The following is a 25157-nucleotide window of genomic DNA, read 5'->3' as shown; positions in this document are numbered from 1 at the left end:
CGGAATTGTTAGCACCTCGGTGAGAAATTGAAGAGGATAGGTGTTAGTGCATGGTGAGTCTGTGACATGTTCTGATCCCAAAAAAAAAAAAGAATTCAAGCCTAATAGTGATAGCATGCACAGATTTGATGAGACTAATCGGGATTGATAGCCAAATGAGTGCAAAGGATAAAACATGGATACTATTGTACAAAGATTGTGTAGTGAGTCATAGTGCGTCGCTTGAGGACAAACAACGAATTTAAGTTGAGGGTGTTGATATACCGTGGTTTCACGGTATAATTAATACTTTTTCCTTAAGTTTAGTGTGTCCGAAAAGCCTTTTTGTGCTAATTTTTATATAAGTTTCTCTTTGTTTTGCAGGAAATCTGTCCAAAGCTGAATGCGGAGATTTTGAGCGAAGAAATGCAGAAGAGACCACCTACGGAGCTGATGACGGTCCGTCGTGCTTGTGATGGTCCGTAGGTGGCAGCGTAGTGCAGCTGCTGAAGGTAGATGGGGAAGTCTGACCAACTGTGGGATTACGAAGCATGTGACGGTCCGTCGTGGCTATGACGGTCCGTCGTGGCTATGACGGTCCGTCTTGCACTTCGTCGTGAAGTTCAGAGAAGTGATCCCTGTACCCAGATTCCAAGAGTTGAAGTGTTTTGAAACAAAGGCCCTCGACGAACCGTTGTGCCTATGACGGTCCGTCACACTTGCCGTCGAGGGTAATGAAGAAAAGCAGCAGAAGAAATTGCACAAGTATGGGACGACGGAGTCCATGACGGTCCGTCGTGACCGCGATGGTCCATCGCGAGGTCCGTCGATCCAGCCGCGTTTTGGCAGATTTCCAGCAATTAGAATTCTTGTTTAATTAGGTTTTTGTTTTTTTATAAATAGTTCGAAAAACCTCGTTTTTGAGGTTAGACACCTGATAGTTAGACTCTTAGATTGTTAAAACTCCGTATTGGTAAACATTGTATTGTGAGATTCTTGATAATCATTAGACTTTTCGTGAGATTATTGATTACTTTGAGAATTCTTGCAAGTGATTTTTGGTGATTAATCAAGCAATCTTTTGGATTTTATTCTTTCTCATTGAAGTAAGTACATGAACTCTTATTTAATATATTTGAATATTGTGTTTATGGCCATGAGTAACTAAACTCCATAACTAGGGTTGTGGGAACCATAGGCAAATAATGAGATAAACCCTAGCTAAAATAACAATTCTAGAATAGTGTCTTGCATGTATTAATAATTCTTTCGCTTAGAAGTCTTTTTAACGGATGATCAACGTTAGAACTCGCCTTAATGCTACTTGCCGGACCAAGGAGGTAGATAATAGGAAAAGAATTATTAACATAGATTTAGTGTATACTATCTAATAGGCTAGTATTGATTGGTACGAGGTAATAACTTAGTCAAATATCGAATACGATGCTTAATATGAGGTAAAGATAAGGGTTAGGAAAGCAACACACGTAGCCGGACCAAGGTGCGGAGTGAGATTTTCTAGATGCCGGACAAAGGATTTAGAAATGCATAACATATCACTTTGCATGCAAGATACTAGGAAAGAATTGTAATAGTTAGAATTATCAAGTTATGAACCTGTGGGGAACACGTAAACCCTAGTTACTTTGATTTATTGATTAAAATCCAACATTCAAAGCTGTTAAGTGTTTCTTTCAATTGCGTTATTTATTTTCACTCATTTAGAACTAGAAACCCCCCTTTTTATTGTTTTTACTTTCCAAGGAAGTCATTGACCAAACAATAGTAATAACAAGTTGAAGTTAAGTCTAGACTATTTTCCTCGTGGAAACGATCCCAACCTCACTAGTTGGGTTATTTACTTGAAACGGGCGCTTTACCTCTTATTTGAGAAGTAAGTTTGAGCGTATCACCTGCTGACTTTTTTTTTCACCTACTTTGGTTGACAACTTAGAGATCATGGTGCTTGTTGTGTCATAGGATTAAGAGGAAACATCAAAATCGGGTCTTTTTAGTGTGATTATTAAATTGTTAATGAGTATATATAGGTTAATGCCATTTATGGATATTGTAGTTGGAGGCCTTGTTATAGAAGGAATATGAAATTGTTAATGAGTATATTGCATAATGCGTATCCTCTATTTCTTTGTGTCTGAGCCAATGGACTATTGAAACTTGTATTATTATCATAACGTGATATGTTCTATTAGTTCCTACAAAGTGCTATGTGTTTTTTTTTAAATAAAGTATACAACATGTTGTTTTCCTGCTTCAGAATATGATAAAAAAGTGTTGTTGCAGCTGGACTATGCTGACTTATTTGTTTCTAGTAGCTTTTGTTAGGTGTTAAGTTGTTGCTTTACATGCTAAGTTGTTGCTTTACATGTTATTTGCTAACCTACTACAATTGCTAATAGATGATGAAGTATTTTCCATTGTCCTTATGTGTTTAGTTGCGACTATATAATAATAAAATGATATTTACAGAATCTTCTTTTGTTAATTATAATGCATTTAATAGGAAAATTCATAAAAGTTTGAGAATTTATTCAACAATCACACATATCAAAAGAAGAAATAGAGTCTTTTGTCGTTAATATAACAATATGAAAATAATAATAATAACAATAATAATAATAAATAATAAAATAAATAATAATAATAATAATATGTAAAATACTACTACTACTAATAATAAATAATAATAATAATAATAAATAATATGAAAATAATAATAATAATAATAATAATAAGAAAATAATATGAAAATAATAATAATAATAATAATAATAATAATAATAATAATAATAATAATAATAATAATAATATAATTAATAATAATATATAATAATATTTAATATGTAATCATAATAAATAATATTAAAATAATTAATAATAATAAAAATAATAAAATATTTATAATAATAATATATAAAAATAATAAAGAGTAATCAAATAAATAATAATAATAATAATAATAAAACAATATTAATAATGCTAATATTTATAATAATAATAAATCATAATGATAATAATAATAAAAAAGAATTAAGGGCAAAAAGGTAAAATATTTTGGTCAATTTAAAAGAGCTTTTAAGCTGGAAAAAAACTGTACCCCTTCCCCAATAAGACATAATAATTATCTAATACTGTAAATATACATGACCAAAGTATACATTTATAATCGGAGCAATCACTATACAAATAAATAATTAAAAATCACATAATTTTGTTTTCTAAAACTTACCTAGAATCTTTCAGAAGGTCTTCTTCAACTTTTGAACAATAAATGGCTAGTTCATACTTATGTTGGTGTATTTATAATATCTTTTGGTGAATTAAGATCATGGCACCTAATAAGGAATGGATGCAACTTGTTCAAGATAGACTTGATAATGCTTACATCATTGGGGTGGAGAAATTTTTGGATTATGCTTTTACGAAATTGGGAGAAACACAAGAAATACGTTGTCCCTGCATCAGGTGTTGTAATTAATCTTCCAAAACTCGTGAGATGGTTAGGTCACATCTATTAGTGTATGGAATAATTTAGGGTTATACTTTTTGGTATCATCATGGGGAGAGGTTAGGTGAGGAAGAGGCGGATTCTGAATTCGTAGAGGAAAATATCATTGAAAATGATGACGATGAGGATGAAATGCAAGATCTCTTAAGGGATTTACACCCCAATTTCACTGAAGAGAATATGAATACTAACAGTGATGATTTTGTTGAGGCGGAAGCAAATCCTGAAGCGAAACGATTCTACGGCCTATTAAATGATTATGAACAATCATTATATAAAGGTTTCAAAAGGAAGAAAACTTTCAACTTTGATCAACATACTTCATATTAAAACTATTGGCCAATGGATTAATACTTCATTTCACAATGTTGTTGAAGATGCGAAAGGAAAATTTATTGCCTGATGGATCAAGCTTGCCAAATTCATGTTACGAGGCAAAGAAGGTAATTCGGAATCTTGGACTTTCTTATGAGAATATAGATGCGTGTAAAAACAATTTCATGTTATACTGGAAGGATGATAAGATTCTCAAATTTTGCAAAGTGTGTGGTTCATCTAGATGGAAGGAGAATAAACGCAATGGGGAAACATAATCTATACGTGGTAAAAACATACCATGCAAGACTTTACGTTATTTTCCTCTAAATCCAAGACTTCATAGATTGTTTATGTCCTCAAAAACATCTTCTTTGAGGAGATGACATCATGATGAAAGAGTTGATGATGGAATAATGAGGCACCAAGCTGATTTAGTTGCATGGAAGAGACTTGATGAACTTCATCCATCTTTTGGTACTGAACCTCGTAATATTCGACTTGGACTTTCTAGTGATGGTTTTCAACCATTTAATAATTTGAATCTCCATATAGCATTTGGCCTGTCGTACTTATTCCTTATAATTTGCCACCTTGGTTATGCATGAAGCAAGAAAATTTTATTTTTATCGATGCTTATTCCTGGTCCTGATTGTCCCAGGGATGCAATTGATGTTTATCTCCAACCTTTGATAGATGAATTAAAGGAATTATGGAAAACTGGAGTTGAGACCTTTGATGCGTCAGCAAAACAAAATTTTATGCTACATGCAGCTTTGTTACTGACCATTAATGATTTTCCAGCATATGGAAAGTTGTCAGGATGGAGTACCAAAGGAAAATTGGCTTGCCTTTGTTGCATCAAAGAAACTCTTTTAACTAGGTTGGTAAAAGGTCAAAAGGATTGTTATATGAATCATAGACGCTTTCTTCCTCATAATCACAAATGGAGGAAAGATAAAGATTCCTTTGATGTCACACATGAGCAAAGATTACAACCAAAAATATTATCTGGTAATGATATACTTTATCAAGTAGGTGATTTAGAAGGTGTAACAAAATCAAAGTATCCAAGGAAGAAGATTAAAATAACACACGCGAATAGGGGTGATAATTAGAACAAGAAGAGTATTTTCTTTTATCTTCCATATTGGAATACTCTATTGTTGCGAGATAATTTAGATGTGATGCACATTGAGAAGAATATTAGTTATAATATTTTGGGGACAATCTTCAATGTCAAAGGAAAAACCAAAGACACCTTGAATTCTCAATTGGATTTGCAAGCAATGAACAAAAAGAAGGAATTGCATACGATAGAGAAAGGAGATAAATATGAGTTACCTACTGCAAGTTACACATTATATCCTACACTGAAGAACAAAATTCTTCAGTTTCTTAAAGAATTTAAAGGTCCCGGATTGTTTTTTATCACGACCCAAAACGAGTCGTGAGTGGCACCCACACTTACTTCCTTAAGTGGGCGAACCAACACATCTAAACCCCAACATATACCAATAGCTCAACTATAAATAATATCAACAATGCGGAAGCCTCAAAAGATACTAAGTTACCAATTTAATTAAGTTTCTAAAGTTTAACACTTATTATCCCGAAATTTTGGAAGTCATCACATCAAGAACATCTATCCTCAAATTACCAAGTCTAAGAGTATTTAAGAAACCAAAATAAGTAAAAAGATGGTCCATGTCCGAAATTCAAAGACATCAAGTCGTGAAGAGAGAATCCAGCACGAGCTAGGAACAATAGCTCACCCCGAACTCTGATGTGCTGAAGACTGGCTAGAGCTGAGGGCGAATCGAAGTCGATGGCACACTTGCTGCACTCCACAAAATAACAAAGAAGAAAATACAAGTAGGGGTCAGTACAAGGAACACGTACTGAGTAGGTATCATCGGCCAACTCAAAATAGAAACTAATATACAATAAATAATAGTATGAACTCAACTATAGCACTTAGCAGGTGATAAACAACAAACAACATGAGAAAGTATCAACAACATTAAGGTAAACTCGTGTCAATGATATCAAGATCACACATGAGGACTCATGCCTCCAAACCAAACCATTTTGGGAGTTGAGTTCTTTGAGATTGAGTACCTTCCATTAATTCAACATGTTTTTCCTTTAATATTATCGTGTCAGAACGTGACACTCCGATCCAAGAATACCGTGTCGGAACGTGACACTCCAATCCAAGAATACCCTGTCGGAACGTGACACTCCGATCCAAGAATACTTTTAATTTATCCTTTATTATCATCGCTTTCAATTCATTGTTATATCATTTTCATCAAGCCTTCTTTATTCAAGGCATCACTTCGATAGAGAGGGTTAGAAAATATGAATTCTACGGTCTCAGGATTTCAGACCAATCACAACCCACACAACCAAATCACACAATCACACAGTCAAGTACATAGAGAACTTCACAATATAATTCAAGGCATATCAATCACTATTAAGAGTTTACTATCAATAGCATAAACCATAACCTACCTCCGCCGAAGAACCGAAATCAAACAACTATTTCTCCAACGCTTTCCCTTTTCTTCTCGCCTCCAAACCCTTCCAATATGTTCGTTGCTCTTCTATTCAGATTGTTTTCTTTCCACCGCTGTGCATCTCTTTTAATTTTCCTTCTTTTGTACAATTTAGTTATCACCCTAATTGTATACTTTAAAGTTATAAAAGTGACCCACTATTAATTTAAAAGTTATCTCCTTTAACCCCCAACTAAGTAAATTATTAAAATTACCCCACTAATTTCATAATTATAATTATGAATAGTCCAAAATACCCATTTAAAATTTTAGCGGAAGCCTGACAAGTCGGGGTTACGCAGCTTGTGACGGTCCGTCGTATCTACGACGGTCAGTGCTACAGGTCCGTCGTGAAGTTCAGAGAGTCAATCCCAGTACCCAGATTCCAAGAGTTGAAGTGTTTTGGAACGAAGACCCTCGACGGACCGTCGTGCGTATAACGGTTCGTCATACATGCCGTCGAGGGTAATGAAGAGAACAGCAGAAGAAATTGCACAAGTATGGGATGACGGAGTCCATCACGGTCTGTCGTGACCATGACGATCCGTCGTGGCCTTGGCGGAGTCCATCGCGGGCCGTCGTGACCATGACGGTCCGTTGCGTGGTCCGTCGACCTAGTAAGTTTTATATCAAAAATAATTCTACTGCTCAACCGACTAAATAGGTTGTTACAATACCATGACGGTCCGTCGCGTGGTCCGTCGACCCAGTAAGTTCTATATCAATAATAATTCTACTGCTCAACCGACTAAATAGGTTGTTACAGTAGATACCAATTTACCCATCGTTCGTCCTCGAACGATCACAGGAAGAAAAGTACGGGCAAGAAAGAGTACCTGAATCTGTAAAAAGATGTGGATATCTTTCTTGCATATCAACCTCACTCTCCCAAGTGGACTCTTCAACTGGCCGATTCTTCCACTGAACCTTGATAGATGCAATCTCCTTTGATCTCAACTTGCGGACCTCTCTATCTAGAATAGCAACAGGCGCCTCCTCATAAGACAAATTCTCATCAAGAAGAACCGAATCCCAACGAATAATGTAGTTTCCATTCCCATGGTATTTCTTCAGAATAGACACATGAAATACCGGGTGCACTCCTGAGAGTCCTGGAGGCAATGCCAATTCATAAGCCACCTCCCCCACGCGCTTCAGAACTTCAAATGGACCAATATACCTCGGACTAAGCTTACCTCGCTTACCAAACCGCATCACCCCTTTCATGGGTGAAACCTTCAGCAAGACTTGTTCACCCTCCATAAAATCCAAGTCCCTAACCTTTCGATCTGCATATTCTTTCTGCCTGCTCTGAGCTGCTAGAAGCTTCTCCTGAATGAATTTTACTTTATCTAACGATTCCCTCAAAAGATCGGTACCCCAAGGTCTCACCTCAAATGCATCAAACCAACCAATGGGAGACCTACATCTCCTCCCATACAGTGCCTCAAATGGGGCCATATCAATACTTGAGTGATAGCTATTATTGTATGAAAACTCTGCTAAGGGTAAGAATTTATCCCAATGACCACCAAATTCTATCACACATGCACGAAGCATATCCTCCAATACCTGAATCGTTCGCTCAGACTGACCATCGGTCTGAGGGTGAAATGCAGTACTAAGATCCAGCCTAGTACCTAATTCAGCATGTAATGTTCTCCAAAACTTAGAAGTAAACTGCGTACCTCTATCTGATATGATGGAGAGTGGAACTCCATGCAATCGAACAATTTCCGAGATATAGAGTTTGGCTAACTTCTCTGCATTGTAAGTCATCTTGACCGGAATGAAGTGAGCAGACTTAGTTAACCTGTCAACAATTACCCAAATAGAATCAAACTTACCCAATGTCTTTGGAAGACCAACCACGAAATCCATTGCAATTCTTTCCCACTTCCATTCAGGAATGGGCATTCTCTGAAGTGTTCCTCCAGGCCTCTGGTGTTCATACTTTACTTGCTGACAATTCGGGCATTTGGCAACAAAATCAACAATGTCGCGCTTCATTCTACTCCACCAAAAATGTTGCTTTAGGTCGCGATACATCTTGGTTGCACCAGGATGTATAGAGTACCTTGAACTATGAGCCTCTGTAAGAATAGTGTGAATCAAATCATCAACACGGGGCACACATACCCTTCCCTTAATCCTCAAAACGCCTTCCTCATCAATTATTGCCTCTTTAGCCTCTCCTCGCAATACCATATCTCGAATTCGGCTCAGCTTCTCATCAGTAAACTGCTTCTCCTTAATCTTGTCAAGAAAAGAGGATCTTGCCTCCACACAGGCCAAAAGTCCTCCTTTCTCTAGTATTTCCAGCCTCATAAGGTCATTAGCCAAAGTCTGAACCTCTCTAGCCAATGGGCGTCTAGAAACCTGTAAGTGGGCTAAACTACCCATGCTCCCTGCTTTTCTACTTAAAGCATCTGCCACAGCATTAGCTTTTCCTGGGTGATACAAAATAGTGATATCATAGTCCTTCAGTAGTTCCATCCACCTCCTCTGCCTCAAATTCAAATCTTTCTGAGTAAAGACGTACTGTAAACTACGATGATCTGTATAAACTTCACACTTGACCCCATATAGATAATGTCTCCATTGCTTTAATGCAAATACAACTGCAGCCAACTCCAAATCATGGGTCGGATAGTTACGTTCATGCACTTTTAATTTCCTCGAAGCATAAGCAATTACATTTCTCTCCTGCATTAGCACTACACCCAAACCAGAATAAGATGCATCACAATAGACAATGAAATTCTTACCTTCCACTGGCAAGGTAAGAATTGGTGCAGTAGTCAACAAAGTCTTGAGTTTCTGAAAACTTTCTTCACATTCATCCGACCATACAAAGGGAACATTCTGCTTAGTCAAATTTGTTAGCTGCGAAGCAATAGAAGAAAATCCCTTGACAAATCGACGGTAGTAGCTAGCTAAACCAACAAAGCTTCTTACCTCTGTAACATTAGTAGGTCTTACCCAACTCTTCACTGCTTCAATCTTAGAAGGATCCACCATCACTCCATCCTTAGAAACCACGTGCCCCAAGAAGGACACTGAATCTAGCAAAAACTCACACTTGGAGAATTTGGCATAAAGACTTTTCTCCCTCAAAAATTCCAATACAATTCTCAAATGCTCCTCATGTTCTTTCCTGCTCTTTGAGTATATCAGTATATCATCAATAAATACAATAACAAAGAGATCCAGATATGGCTTAAAAATCCCGTTCATCAGGCTCATGAAAGCAGCAGGGGCATTCGTAAGCCCAAAAGACATTACTAAGAATTCATAATGCCCATACCTGGTTCGAAAAGCAGTCTTTGGCACATCTGCTGCCCGTATTTTCAATTGATGATAACCAGATCTCAAATCAACTTTAGAGAAGGTATCGAACAAATCATCAACGCGGGGAATGGGATACTTGTTCTTAATAGTTACCTTATTCAGCTGCCTGTAGTCTATGCACATCCGAAAACTTCCATCTTTCTTCTTCACAAATAAAACAGGAGCACCCCAAGGGGATGCACTCGGTCTAATAAAACCTTTACCTAACAACTCCTGAAGTTGGGCCTTTAACTCCCTTAACTCAGCTAGAGCCATTCTATAAGGGGGAATGGAAATGGGGCGAGTAGCCGGCTCGAGATCAATACAAAAATCAATATCCCTATCCGGTGGCACACCAGGAAGGTCTGCAGGAAACACATCCAGAAACACGCGGACTATCGAAACAGGCTCAATCGAAGGTACTTGGGAAGTATAATCCCTGAGATGTGCCAAGAAAGCTAAACAACCCTTACTAACCATTCTATTAGCATGAAGAAAAGAGATAATATAAACTGGAGTGGAAATATAGTCACCCTCCCACACTAGCGGATCTGTCCCAGGCTTGGCCAATGTCACAGTTTTAGCATTACAATCTAAGATTGCAAAATTTGAAGAAAGCCGGCATACCCAGAATTACATCAAAATCAACCATCTCTAGGATAATCAAATCTACATAAGTATTGCTCCCCACAAAAGTCACAAGAAAAAAAAACCTATACACCTTCTCAACTATCACAGACTCACCCACAGGAGTAGAGACACTAATAGGCATGTCAAGCAAATCACAATGTAAATCAAGACCAGTAGCAAATGAGGAAGATACATATTAAAATGTGGATCCAGGATCAAATAATACAGAAGCCATGCAATCACAGGCCAAAAGAGTACCTGTGATAACAGCATCAGATGTCTCTGCTTCAGACCTCCCTGGGAAAGCATAACAATGGGCCCTATCACCTGTCTGTCAATTGCCCCTACCATGTTGCGCTGCAGTAGTTCCAACTTGCCCGCCACCCCGACTGATTTGGTGACCACCATTACGTTGGCCACCACGTCCTCCAGAATGGCGGCCTCTCCCATGACCACCTCTACCTCTAACTACTGGGGGTCTGTAACTCTGTTTTGGACAATACTTCCTAATATGTCCAGTCTCTCCACATCCATAACAGTTTCTGGAGTCAAGCATAGGTCTCTGTGAAAATGACGAAGTCTGGGGATAACCTCCAAACTCAGAAAAAGGCTGACTGGGCTGCGATGGACCCCCAGCTAAAGCCTGCAGTGTAGACTGAATAGGACGGGTTGGGTAACCTCCTGAACTCTGCCCTCTGGAGTAAGAACCACTAAACTCACCTCCCTTACGGAACTTCTTAGATGTCGACGCCATGGTGAAGTCGTCTGGCTTCACCCCCTCCACCTCTATCACAAAATCAACAACTTCCTGAAATGATTTTGCTGCAGCAGCTACCTGTAAGGCTGGGATCTGCAAATCTGACCTCAATCCTTTCACAAAACGGCGAATCCACTCTTTTGGACTGAAACAAAGCTGAGTGGCATACCTGGATAGTGCACGAAATTTCGCCTCATAAGCAGCAACAGACATCCTTCCTTGCTCTAAGCTCAGGAACTCATCTCTCCTCCTATCCCTCAAAGTCCGGGGTATATACTTCTCCATAAATAAGCTAGAGAATGATGCCCAAGTCATAGGTGGTGCCTGTGCTGGTTGACACTCAACATACGACCGCCACCACATTTTCGCATCCCCTGAAACTGATAGGTCACAAACTCGACAACGAATCGTTCTACTATGTCCATCTTATGTAGCAGCTCATGACAATCAACCAGAAAATCATAGGCATCTTCAGATTCAGCACCCTTGAAGACTGGAGGTTTCAACTTTAAGAATTTAGTGAAAAGTTCATGCTGATCAATTGTCATTATAGACCCTGTAGTAATTCGAGGAAACGTGCCTACTTCCAATACCGCATCCATGCGGGGAGCCATAGTAGCTGCATGTTGTACCCCCTGAACCTGAGGTGCTGGTGCAGAAAACAATGGAGGTGTCTGGCCCTGATCAGATAACCCGCTAAGATAAGTAAGAACCTGATTAATCATCTCTGGGGTAGGCTGGGGTGGTAATTCCTCATCTTGAACCTTCTCATTTACCCTTCTTCACCCTCTCTCACTACCTCATCAGTCGGTGGAGGAGTCACTACTCTATTACTAGCTGGACCAGGTGTTTGTCCTCTACCTCTAGAGGGCGTCCTCTTGCGACCTCTACCACAGCCTCTTGCCACTGCTCCTCCTTGAGTTAGAGCCCCAATGGTTGGCTCAGACGCACCCTGTCTTGCCGGTGTTGGTGTTGGCACAGTTGTTGCTCTAGTTCTAACCATCTGGGAAATAGAGTAAGGATATCAGATACCAATTTGTATCACCTAGATACCAATTGGATCCAAGTAATAGCACGAAAGAAAGAAAGAATGGAGTTTTCCTAAAGTCTTATAGCCTCTCAAAGAAAAGTAAGGGCGTCCCCCTACCGTTCCTCAAAACTCTACTAGACTTGTTCTTGTGTGATGAGACCAACGAACCTAACGCTCTGATACAAAGTTTGTCACGACCCAAAACGAGTCCTGAGTGGCACCCACACTTACCTCCTTAAGTTGGCGAACCAGCACATCTAAACCCCAACATATACCAATAGCTCAACTATAAATAATATCAACAATGCGGAAGCCTCAAAAGATACTAAGCAACCATTTTAATTAAGTTTCTAATGTTTAACACTTATTATCCCCAAAATCTGGAAGTCATCACATCAATAACATATATCCTCAAATTACAAAGTCTAAGAGTATTTAAGAAACCAAAATAAGTAAAAAGATGGTCCATGTCCGAAATTCAAAGACATCAAAACGTGAAGAGAGAATCCAGCACGAGCTAGGAACAATAGCTCACCCCAAACTCTGATGTGCTGAAGACTGGCTAGAGTTGAGGGCGAGTCAAAGTCGATGGCACACTTGCTGCACTCCACAAAATAACAAAGAAGAAAATACAAGTAGGGGTAAGTACAAGGAACACGTATTGAGTAGGTATCATCGGCCAACTCAAAATAGAAACTAATATACAATAAATAATAGTATGAACTCAACTATAGCACTTAACAGGTGATAAACAACAAACAACATGAGCAAGTATCAACAACATTAAGGTAAATTCATAATAAGTCAATGATATCAAGATCACACATGAGGACTCATGCTCCAAACCAAACCATTTTGGGAGTTGAGTTCTTTGAGATTGAGTACCTTCCATTAATTAAACATGTTTTTCCTTTAATATTATCGTGTCGGAACGTGACACTCCGATCCAAGAATACCGTGTCGGAACGTGACACTCCGATCCAAGAATATCGTGTCGGAATGTGACACTCCGATCAAAGAATACTTTTAATTTATCCTTTATTATCACCGCTTTCAATTCATTGTTATATCATTTTCATCAAGCCTTCTTTATTCAAGGCATCACTTCGATAGAGAGGGTTAGAAAATATGAATTCTACGGTCTCAGGATTTCAGACCAATCACAACCCACACAACCAAATCACACAATCACACAGTCCAGTACATAGAGAACATCACAATATAATTCAACGCATATCAATCACTATTAAGAGTTTACTATCAATAGCATAAACCATAACCTACCTCCGCCGAAGAACCGAAATCAAACAACTATTTCTCCAACGCTTTTCCCTTTCTTCTCACCTCCAAATCCTTCCAATATGTTTGTCGCTCTTCTATTCAGATTGTTTTCTTTCCACCGCTGTGCGTCTCTTTTAATTTTCCTTCTTTTCTACAATTTAGTTATCACCCTAATTGTATACTTTAAAGTTATAAAAGTGACCCACTATTAATTTTAAAGTTATCTCCTTTAACCCCCAACTAAGTAAATTATTAAAATTACCCCACTAATTTCATAATTATAATTATGAATAGTCCAAAACACCCATTTAAAATTTTAGCGGAAGCCTGACAAGTCGGGGTTACGCCGCTTGTGACGGTCCGTCGTATCTACGACGGTCCGTGCTGCAGGTCCGTCGTGAAGTTCAGAGAGTCAATCCCAGTACCCAGATTCCAAGAGTTGAAGTGTTTTGGAACGAAGACCCTCGACGGACCGTCGTGCCTATAACGGTTCGTCATACTTGCCGTCGAGGGTAATGATGAGAACAACACAAGAAATTGCACAAGTATGGGACGACGGAGTCCATCACGGTCCGTCGTGACTATGACGATCCGTCGTGGACATGGAGGAGTCCATCGCGGGGCGTCGTGACCATGACGGTCTGTCGCGTGGTCCGTCGACCCAGTATGTTTTATATCAAAAATAATTCTACTGCTCAACCGACCAAATAGGTTTTTACAATACCATGACGGTCCGTCGCGTGGTCCGTCGACCCAGTAAGTTTTATATCAAAAATAATTCTACTGCTCAACCGACTAAATAGGTTGTTAGAGTTTTCATCAAATATTTCTCAGTGTCTCAACCTTAAAGATCAGAAACTTTCAAGATTGAAAAGACATGATTGCCATGTTATTCTACAACATTTACTTCCACTTGCTTTACGCGGTATGCTCTGCAAATCTATGCTCGAACCACTTATTGAGTTGTCAATATTTTTTAAGATACTTGGAGCAAAATGTTTAAGATTAGATGAGCTCGAGCAAATAGAAGCCCAAATTCCAATCACTTTGTGCAAGTTAGAAAAGGTTTTCATTCCTGTTGTTTTTGATATCATGGTCCACTTGCCAATTCATTTAGCTAATGAAGCTAAGATTTTTGTGCCTATCCAATATCAATGGATGTATCCGGTGGAGAGATGGCTATACTTTCTAAAATCATTTATTCGTAACATGGCTCGCCCAGAAGGTTGTATTGCACAAGGATATATAGCATTTGAATGTATGACCTTATGTTTAAGGTATTTGCATACGATGGATACAAAATTTAATCGCCACGAAAGGAATTATGATGGTGGTTCTATTGAATCTGATGGAGGTTTAGAAATTTTTTTTCAACCTGGAAAAAGTTTGAGGGGTGAAAAACCAGTCAATCTTGATTCAAGTGAATTTGAGCTTGCACATTTTTATATTTTGAAGAACTGTGATGAAATTCAACAATTTCTCGAGTAAGTAATGGCTCATTATAATAAGTTACTTTTATATTTTTCATAGACTTACATAAAATGGCATGTTATACTACAAATTATTTGCAGAGAAATTTCACAAATTTCAATTGATACATCCTAAAATTATTGAGAGATTGAATGGAATAGACGATTCGTTAGTTGGTTAAAATCAAAGGTGAGAAGTTAAGCCTTTGTATATCTTAAAGCAATTTATGAATAATATTTTCTGAACAATCTACCTAAATTTTATAGGTTGCAGAATTGCAAAAGCACGATAAGAGTAAGAAAATAAAAGATGTGCCCTCATAATCATGTGGTCCTCTTCCATATGTGACATGTTTTAAGAGCTATGTTACTAATGGATATAGGTTTCATGTGTGAGATCGCGATAAAGGTTTGAGAACTCAAAATTGTGGGGTGGTTGTAGTTGGTGAGACAGATGAAGAGAATAAAAATATTGATTATTACGAAGAGTTAAGCGAGATTCTTGAATTACAATTTACTGGTGGGAGAAGAGTGGTTTTATTTCGATGTGTGTAGTTTGACGTATATGATCAACAAAGGGGAATTAAATTAGATGAATATGACTTTATAAGTGTCAACAGAAAGCTATTTTTGAAAATAAATGAACCTTTAATTTTAGCCAATCAAGCATCACAAGTGTTTTATGCTGATGATCTTGCAAATATTGGATGTCATATTGTACAAAAGGTTCAAGCTCGTGATTCTTTTGATGTTGGTGATAAAGAGAATGATGATTCATCATAGCTTCAAGGAATCTAGGAGGCAGTTGTGACTTTGAATTCATGTTTTATTTCTAAGTTCTTATTTTATTATACTATGGCTTTAATTTCTTCTTTCAAATATTTTCTTCGTAATTCTCTGGCTGTTCTTATATATGGACTATTTATAAGTAGTAACGTAATATTATTTATTTACATGTAAATTGCTCTTAAAAACCTTGAAGCTTTCTAAGATTTTATGCGTATATTCTGAGTGACTTGTAATTAATTATTTTTCTTTTTCAAATATTCTTCATAATATACATCTTCTGAAACTGATATTCTATTCCTGGGCTGACCACATCCCTGTCACTATTTTGAGATGTAGATTAGTTAGGTTGTAGATATGTGGAAATTAACCACTTTCAAAATGTCAATTTCATGTCATTTTTCATTCCAGAAAGCTATTCTTATTCTAGTTAATATTGTTTTATCTTGGTAGTTATACCTCTAGAAAGGGATGTAGTATTGAAAACTTGTTCAATGACTATTTTATTATTGGATGAACTAACAAAGAAGTGATTTTTCTACTAGGTTTACATGGATCCATCAAAAATTCTAAAGACTTGAATGAAATCAACTTTCAAGCCTAATAAACTAGCATACCTTCCACCTGGTGCTTTAGAAATTAGGGGACGAGGGAAAAGCTTACAATCTTTGGGATCTGTAAGAGTTAGGGCTGAAGAAAGAACTCCAATAAGTAAAAGTCTAAACATCAATCCATCAACATCCTATCGAAATGATCCAGTACAGAATATTGATCATGTACTCCTGGTTTTGATCTAGATGAAGATAATGTTCCCTGCTCTCAAGAAGTCGAACTAATGCAAGATGCTCAAACAAATGAAATAAGTATTTACTGTCTCAAATTGTTTGTTTGTTGTTTTTTGTGTGATGAAACTCTTCTTTATGTTTGAATTAATTCGCAAGTGCATGTGAGTCCAAAAATGCAAAAAAAGTTAGAGGAACAAACATTTGTAAAAATGTTGCACGACTCAAACCTAGAGAAAAGTTAAATATCAATTTTTACCAAAATCGAGTTGTAGGAAAAAATTATGCCTCATTTGTGAGAGACTTGGGTATTTTGATTCGTGATCATAATATGTGCCCATTACGGGTGCACTCATGGACAAACATTAAAGAAGATCAACTAGAGCACATGTGGGATGTTGTAACTGTAAGTATATGTGGAGTTTTATTAGCTTTATATCTGACATCTCATACCGAGAAAATAATATCAATGCGCTATAATTATGCAAAAAATGTGGGACTATTAAGGTAAGTATTTAGAGAGCTACTAACTAATTGAGTTTATGTTAAATGGTACCTGTGAAATATTACAGGATAGATTTAGCTTTGATGACATGAATACCATGAAAGAAAATGTCCTTCAACACATGAGAACGTTGTGGAATAACTGGAGAGGATCACTTCACAAGATTATGAAGTCTAAGCTATTTGGTGATGCTCTAAGAGATGTGCCAAGAGGGGTAGACAAGAGTGATTGGGAATGGCTGGTTAAGCATCATTTCTTAAATCACAAGTTTATGGTATAAATCCAAAGTATTTATTTATTAACATGCTAGTTTAAGTTACTAACTATAACTTTTATGGTATGTTGTGAATAAAGGAAATAAGTGAAAGAAACACTGTGAACAGGTCCAAGTTGAGTATGCCTCATTGTACGGCGAGTAAGCCTATTAGAGAAATTATTAATGAATTGGTAAGCCTATTAGTATCTTGTTTTCTAAAATGATTTAAGATGATTTCTTTGACTTGTTTATTTATCTGTTAAGGGAGGTAAAGATGGTAAACCACAAAAAATGGATACGATCTTCTTTGAGACTCATAAGAAAGATACAAGGTTGTTAACCTGAAACTAATGCAAAATATGTATGTTTCGTGATAAATTTTATTTAAATCATATAACTTTACGTGTTGTATTATTTTAAGTTTTCTTGTATTCTACAGGTTGTAATCCAAAAAATTGGTTCAATATGATTCTTCTCTTACAAATATTGAGGTTGTAGAAAAGTGTTTTGGACCTCAATGTAAGACTCATGTAATTGGATTTGGTGGAGGGATAACGGCTAAAGAGTTGAAAGGTGGGAACTCTTCAAAGGCTGCATTATTAGATAGATTGAATGCACGTGAAAAAGAAAATGAATCACTAAAACGACGCATGGATGAGTTAGAAAACAAATGTGAACGCATGGATGAGTTGGAGAGTAAATATGAACAGCTTGCGATAGTACTACTTGGTTAGCCTTCAACACCTGCGTCTTCAAGTGATCAATAGATAGTACCATTAAAAAGGTTAGTAAATCGATTTTTCTTTCTCTTTGTGATGTACTAAAGATACAGGGAAGGACTTTGGATGCTCACTTTTTTCCTTAGCTTCTTGTTATAACCTGCTTTCTATTTACCATGTACAATTGATTCTTGGGTGGGCCTTGAATATTCTCTTTCACAGTAGATATGAGACCAATAATGTTGGGTGGGCCTCGAACACTCTCTTTTGTAGTGGCATTTGAATATCTATTTCTTTTATCAGAAAATCTCATATTTCTCATCCACAGACAGTGTGCAAATTTGTGTGGACCATTTTGAAATTTGAGCTGCTTGTGTCTTTCCCTTCACACGCCTTGTATCTTTGGTATGATGTTGGTCCCATAGCAGGAAATGAATCAGCTTTGCGTGGATAACTGTATCTGCACGCTGACCCTTCCTGTCTTAATTCTCAAAGTTGGCATGCCTGTTTTATCCATGTTTATTATTCTCTTACAGTCAATTGTTAGTTGATTAAAATTATTCCACTGAATCCCTTCCTGCTGCAGGAATGCTTCATTTGCCATTATGTCTTCTAGTTTATTTATTTCTCTGTATCTATGTACTATAATTCATGTGTTGTTCCATGAAGTATATGTATCTCCCCTATTTTTTTGTGTATTCCATAGTATTTTTCAATCCTTATTGATCATCCTTGTTAGGCCTAATGAATCTAAATCCACCAACTCTTCATATTGGCAACTCTGGAATGTTTCATGTCCTGCTTCATTTATATTAGAGATTTTACTGTAGCAAGCAGAAAATATATTATGCCTCCCTCTTAGAAAAAACTAAGTTCGTGCCTTTGGATGTTCTCTCTATTTGGGTATGATTGTTTTCATACTTTTTCTTGTGTGATTTCTTTGTTGAATTGGTAGTGTGATTCCCAAATATTGGTCTAATGGTCTGTTTTGTTGGCCTTACAAAACCATTGTTGATCATTGCAGAAAATTGTTAAATTGGTTACATGCCTTCTTTTTTTTAAAACATTATACAATTATATGTTGTTAGTTGGAATATACTTGTCTTTATCTGAAACTGCCCATGTGCATTATTAGTTAGTATGTTCATGTACCATTTCATTTCATATCATCTACTAAGTATTCATATTCTTATTGAGAGATACCTTACCTCATTGTTTGAAGAGTTATATTTTTTCACTTGATATACACATACGTTTCCATTTGAAATGTTTAAATGTTCATAGTGTCATTTAAGCTGTAAATAATATGAATGTTACATTTGCTACTATTGTTACTGTTGCTGCCTCAAGTGCATATTCACAAGTATTCTATTTTGCATCTTTTAAAGTATGTTTAGTACATACTTTTTTATTCCTTGTTTTAAATTGACATAAATTTTTATCTTACAGAGTTTGAATGTCAATATGAAAAATATATCGTTCAACAACGTACAAATCAAGTAGAAGTTCAAGATGGCTTTCACTTTAGTTAGGGGTGGTTTAAATTAAAGACAATGTCATATCGTTTATTTTTGCATTTTTTCTCCTTTTTAGGAGTTGATAAAGATATGTTATGCTACTTGAATATGATATATCTTTTTTTAATTAGTTTTTTTATCAAGCATGAGACTTTCTATAATGAATTCAATTATTTAGTTTATTTTGAGTGTTTTTGTATTTAATTTATAGAATTTTGTATAATAATGAATGAAATTGGTTCCTTTTAACTCTCTTATAATTGGCTTCTTAAAAGTATTTGAATAAACTACAATTAGCGACAGGAAATGTGGTCGTTAATTGTATCCATATTGCAAGTGGAAAATAATTAACGAAAATCCTTTTGGTCGTTAGAAGTGCTTTTACAAAGAGCAAATCCGATCGTTAAAAATATAATGATTGGAATTTACGTTGTCGTTAAAAAACCTTTTAACGACCGGATTTGAATTCGGTCGTTAACTTGTAACGTTGGGACTTTTAACGACCGACGACGACTGGATTTATGTCGGTCGTTAATTGCTTTTAGCGACCAAATTTAGACTTATAACGACCATATTTTTCTTCGTTAAAAACCATTTTTCTTGTAGTGTCACTTATGTACTCATCATATTGGAGATTATAATGCATGTAGCAAAAAGAGTGTCCCAACTACATCTCCTAGTTCTTATTTTATGTTGCCCCCCATAGGAATACTACCTAGTGGATCCACATAGATGTTATGTTCATGTCTTGGTACTACCTTGGGAAGTAGTCCACCTTCTTTCGGTGTAGGGTTCCATGACACAGTATATCACATTGTCTCATGTGGTCTATGTTGCTTAACGCAAGATGTTCCCGAAAGTAAAATGAAGTAATAAAGTGGACTCCAACTAGGATTTCTTGAGGGGTTTGACTTACTCTAGGTAGGGGTATGTGACTCTACCTATACATTGCACTACCTTGAGGGAAGTCTTAGGAGGATGTTCCTATTATTTATGCTCTTATAAAGTGCATAAGATGTATGCGTTGACTCTATATGTTGATATGTTGATGATTCTATATTATTTTAATTTCATGTATGAACATGTTAATGGTTATTGATAAAGTATGATGATGACTACTCTTAATACCATGTTATGTGATGTTAGGCATTTCTTATGATTCCTTATTTGATATGGTTGATTGGGTAAGCTTATGGGGCTTTACTTGGTCATTTCACTTGTAGACTTAATGAGGGTTTATGAGTAATGGTCTTGCTTAGGTATAATGTCATGAACTTTTATGCATGCTTTGTTGTTGTAACGTGATGTTGGAGTTACATTGATTATGACTTCTATTAGGATATAAATATGTTGACTTGGATTAACTTCAGTAGGGTGGTCTTGTGTTGAATTTGCTATTATCGTAATAAATAGGTGATTATTGTCTTATATTTGTTCTTGATTGTGCATAAGGCTTTTCAAAGTAACTTGACATGGTTTTTGAACAAATGTCCATTTTAGCATGACTTCTATGTTGTATGAGCATATGATTCCATACATAGTACAAGTGATGTGCTTACCCCATTTAGCCCTTTTCCCCAACATTTTAGGTTCCAGTCATTGAAGAGTTTGTGACCACTTTGAAGGAAGGCTTGGATAATTTCTCCAGGTGAGGGTGTGTATTCATGTTCTGAGGATTATGACTTTCTATCACTCTACCTATGTCCTTTGTGTTAGTCTAAAGACTCTCATTTCACTCATGTTATTCAAGATATTGTTGTAATCCCTAAGTTTCACTTTTACATTTGTGTAAGGGCTATTCCCGTAATGTTTTATTCCGTCTATATGTCTTAATATGAGATGTTCCTTTTTAAGACTATATTATGTATGTCGTCCATATGTGGCATAAAAGTAGAAGACTATGTAATCTCCTTATACGAGGAATCTTTGTATAGACGCTATAAATATAATATGTGTAAGTGAGAGGTCTAAGTAAACCTCATGAAGTAGTTTTAGATGAAAAGTTTTAATTTTCTGCACTTTTTAACCTATGAAATGTAATGACAAATTCTAAAAGGTTAGTCTTAGTCCTCTTTGAGGACAACAACACTGGTTACTTTTAGAGGGTGCTCCTCATATGTGACATCTCTCTCAAAACCTTATCTATTCAACCACCATTGAAGAACAAGAAATCATGAAGACAAAGTCCCCAAGGTTTTCATTCAAACTTCATGGATTTTAATTGTCAAAAAGGTATAGGTTCTTCGCTGTTAGGATTCCTTTCCCAAAGAGGTCCTCTCAAAGGCTATTTCTAACAAATCAACTCCTAAGGTTGTTACTCTATTAATGGGTTTTCTTCCTAACTCAAAGTTTATGACTAATGATGATGAATTATGAATTTCTATGTCTATTTAAGTATGAATTGTTGAATAATTTATATGGTATTGTTCGTTTTCGTTTGAATCGTGTTCTCTCCCTTTTCATGGATTTGAGTATATTATATCTTTCACTTATGTCATGTAGATGTTGGGGTTGGAACTACATCTTTAATGAACTCACAAATGAACCCTTTCCCTCAACCCTTACTATGAATGTGTCGTGTATATGACTAGAATGGTTGGGATTGGTTATGATATTGTGTATTTCACTATATTACTGGATGATTGTGGGTAATTAAGAGTATGTTCTTAATAAAGATTCTTCGAAGCAATAGGTAAGACTTCTAAAGACATTATTAGTCTATTATGTTGATGTTTGGCCTATAATTGATTATGTTATGCAATTTAAAGTAGGTATGATGTTGTTATGAATATATGATATGTTAATCTCACTAATGAATGGTTGCGATGAAAGGAAATTCTCATCAAAAACCTAATGAGATATTGATCTTGTTTATAGAAGGAGTTAATCTCCTATGGCTTATTATAAGATTGCTAACTAATGATAACTTAAATTCAATCAAAACAGGGACTATAGCTTAGTACCGAATGAACTAGATATAGAGGTATCCCTTCCCAAGTTTGAATGTAGGTTCACAATGAATCTCATGAGATGGAGGCTTACATGAAGTGTGGAATTATGGGTGTCAAATATATCTCCTAGTTCTTGAACTATATTGCCTACATAGGAATACTAGCTAGTGGATCCACCTAGAATGCTATGTTCATGTTTTTTTCTACTTTGGAATGTAGACCACCTTCCTTCGGTGTGGGGTACCATGACATCGGATTCCATGTTTAGCTCACATGGTCTAATGTCGGTTAAGGGGATTTTTCCCTCAAGTAAAATGAAAAACTAAAGTAAATGAACATTGACTACCGTGACTTTAGAAGTCTACTTAGTATATGTAGGGGTATGGGACTGTACCTAGACATTGCACAAGTTGACTCTAAGCGAAGTCCTAGGAGATTTTTCTTATTAAATATGATAACATGAAATGTAAAATGGTTATGATATATTATGTTTCTCTTATATGATGTTTGTTATGTTGATGAACATGTTGAAAGTCTATATTGCTAATGTGATGACAACTACTTGTGATATAAGTTGTATGAAGCAAAGTATTACTTATGGTATCCTATATTGTTTACTTGATTATGTCATTTTATGGGGCTTCACATGATCATTGCACTTGCAGTCTTGGAATGGGGTCATTAGTAGGTATTTTGTATGTTTTGTTGATACGAACTATTGAACATGAAATGTTAACATGATTTTATGATAATATTTCTTTGGTTTAGATCATGCTTGATGTTGGTGTGATCCTTATCTTGTGTATGCTCTATTTTATGTGCATCAATAGCTTTCAAATGACTTAGCATGCTTTCTAAAGAATGGTGCTTTTCATGCATGACTTTAAATTTTTTATGTGCAGATACTCATACTTAGTACATGTGGTGTACTAAACCATATACATTACATAAGTACAGATGTAGGGTATCGCCGTTGCAGATTAATAAGGTCGATTGAAGAAGCTTGGAACTCTTTCTCCAATTGTGTTAGTAGGTCCTCGTGTTCGGAGATACTATCTTTTCATTATTCTAGCCTTAAAGATTGTATTATTTTAAGAGATACTCTTTTTTTTCCTTTTTATCTATTGGATTCTACTTTAGTAAGGCCTATATGGCATATTGATTTTGTATTGGCTATGTCCAAGACTCATATTCTTTAGATGGTTTTTATGGGAGACAATTTTTAGACTATCGTATGTATGTTGATAATGTTGACAAACTGAAGGCTAAGTAATCTCCTATGTTAGAGGTCTATGTATACCTCAATATATGATAAGCAAGAATTGTAAGTATACTTCACTTAATATATGCAAAAGTTTTAAATTTTTCTGCATTTTTAACCTATGATACATTATGACGATGCTCAGGGCTTGTCCGAGTCCTCTTCGAGGATGACGACGCCGGTTACATCTTGGGGGGGGGATCTCCAGATGTGACAAACATGGTATCAGAGCATGAGGTTAAATAACCTAGGGTCGATGTCTCACTAAAGCACATTATATAGTGTCTCGCTCATGGATGTGAAGCGCATCACAATTATGAATGAGATTTCTATGTGATGATTAGGAAAAATTTCTCTTTTCTTGGTAATCCTATGTCGTGCTTCTAGAGTTTTTACACTACGTGTTTTTTAGCATCTAATACCTTTTTTCGGGTTATAGGCTATGAACATAGGAAGCACAATCCCGAGAAATGTAGGAGAAGAGATTGTGAATGTGGGAGGTACTGCCCAAGGCAATCGAGTTCCTCCTTAAGAGAAAGTTATTTTGAATGATCAAGTTGTAGTCTGTCACATCCCTAAACCACACCCTAGAAGTTAGGGACAATCTCGGATTGTAACCGGCGTACTTGACCTATCGGAGGTCTTGCACAAGCCCTTTCCGTATTGTTCATGCATATACATAATGAAAAGTAGTGTGAAATTAAAACTTTTCACAAAACATTAGAATATCATTAATAATATCTTTCATTAAAAATCATATGAAATACTAAGTCTCAATATCATCAAACTTAGACAGAAGAATACATTTGGGACACGACCCATACTTCAAAATATAGAATTACTTAGTCTATTACAATACTTCAACGGAAATAGAAGAAATATATGTATTCCCTCGAATCCACTGAGGACATACTTCACTTTGCTTGAAAAACTCTAGAATACAAACTTTCCTTCACGATCCTTCTCATCTTTCACCTACACCTTTAGAGATAACCAAATCTATGGAATTAGTACAAACACTTGTACTAAGTATGGCATTATGCATAAAATCATGAAAATGGACATTTGTTAGAAATATGCATCATTTCATTTAAAATCACATTATAATAAAAATAATAACATTTAACACCTTAGAATCACATAAGATAACATTTAACCAATTTCTAACATTTTTAAGGTCACTTTAAAAGTAACCTCAATTCACTGTATAGTGAATTGCTTCACTGTAAATAACTGTTACAGTGAAGTGCCTTCCCTTCCCCTTTGACACTTTCTAGCATGTAATTATCCCACTAAAAACTATACTAAGACTCACTTAACAAAGACAAAGATATACAACCATACACCCTGTCTAAGAATGACTAAATGATCCTCAAGACTACCCATAATGAGACACATACACACATACAAGCAACCATACACATGAAGATGAGATCCTTCTACCAAAGGATATCCGAATCTCACTTGAGTGAGTTGTGAAGTGACCGCCCACACAATCC

At 36.2% G+C, this 25157-nt stretch overlaps 1 long non-coding RNA gene across 1 annotated transcript in view; it reads left to right on the top strand.

The window, feature by feature from the left end:
* LOC114078591 overlaps positions 1 to 19628 on the top strand; it is a 40913-nt gene extending 21285 nt beyond the window's left edge. Inside the window, exon 2 of the long non-coding RNA XR_003580209.1 lies at positions 19379 to 19628. This is a non-coding gene — a long non-coding RNA (uncharacterized LOC114078591). The remainder of the gene's footprint in view (positions 1 to 19378) is intronic.
* Positions 19629 to 25157: the final 5529 nt, after the last annotated feature.

The sequence above is a fragment of the Solanum pennellii genome, chromosome 9, assembly GCF_001406875.1.
Source record: "Solanum pennellii chromosome 9, SPENNV200".
In the NCBI taxonomy this organism is placed as follows: Eukaryota; Viridiplantae; Streptophyta; class Magnoliopsida; order Solanales; family Solanaceae; genus Solanum; species Solanum pennellii.
This window is presented reverse-complemented; position numbering and strand designations above follow the sequence as displayed.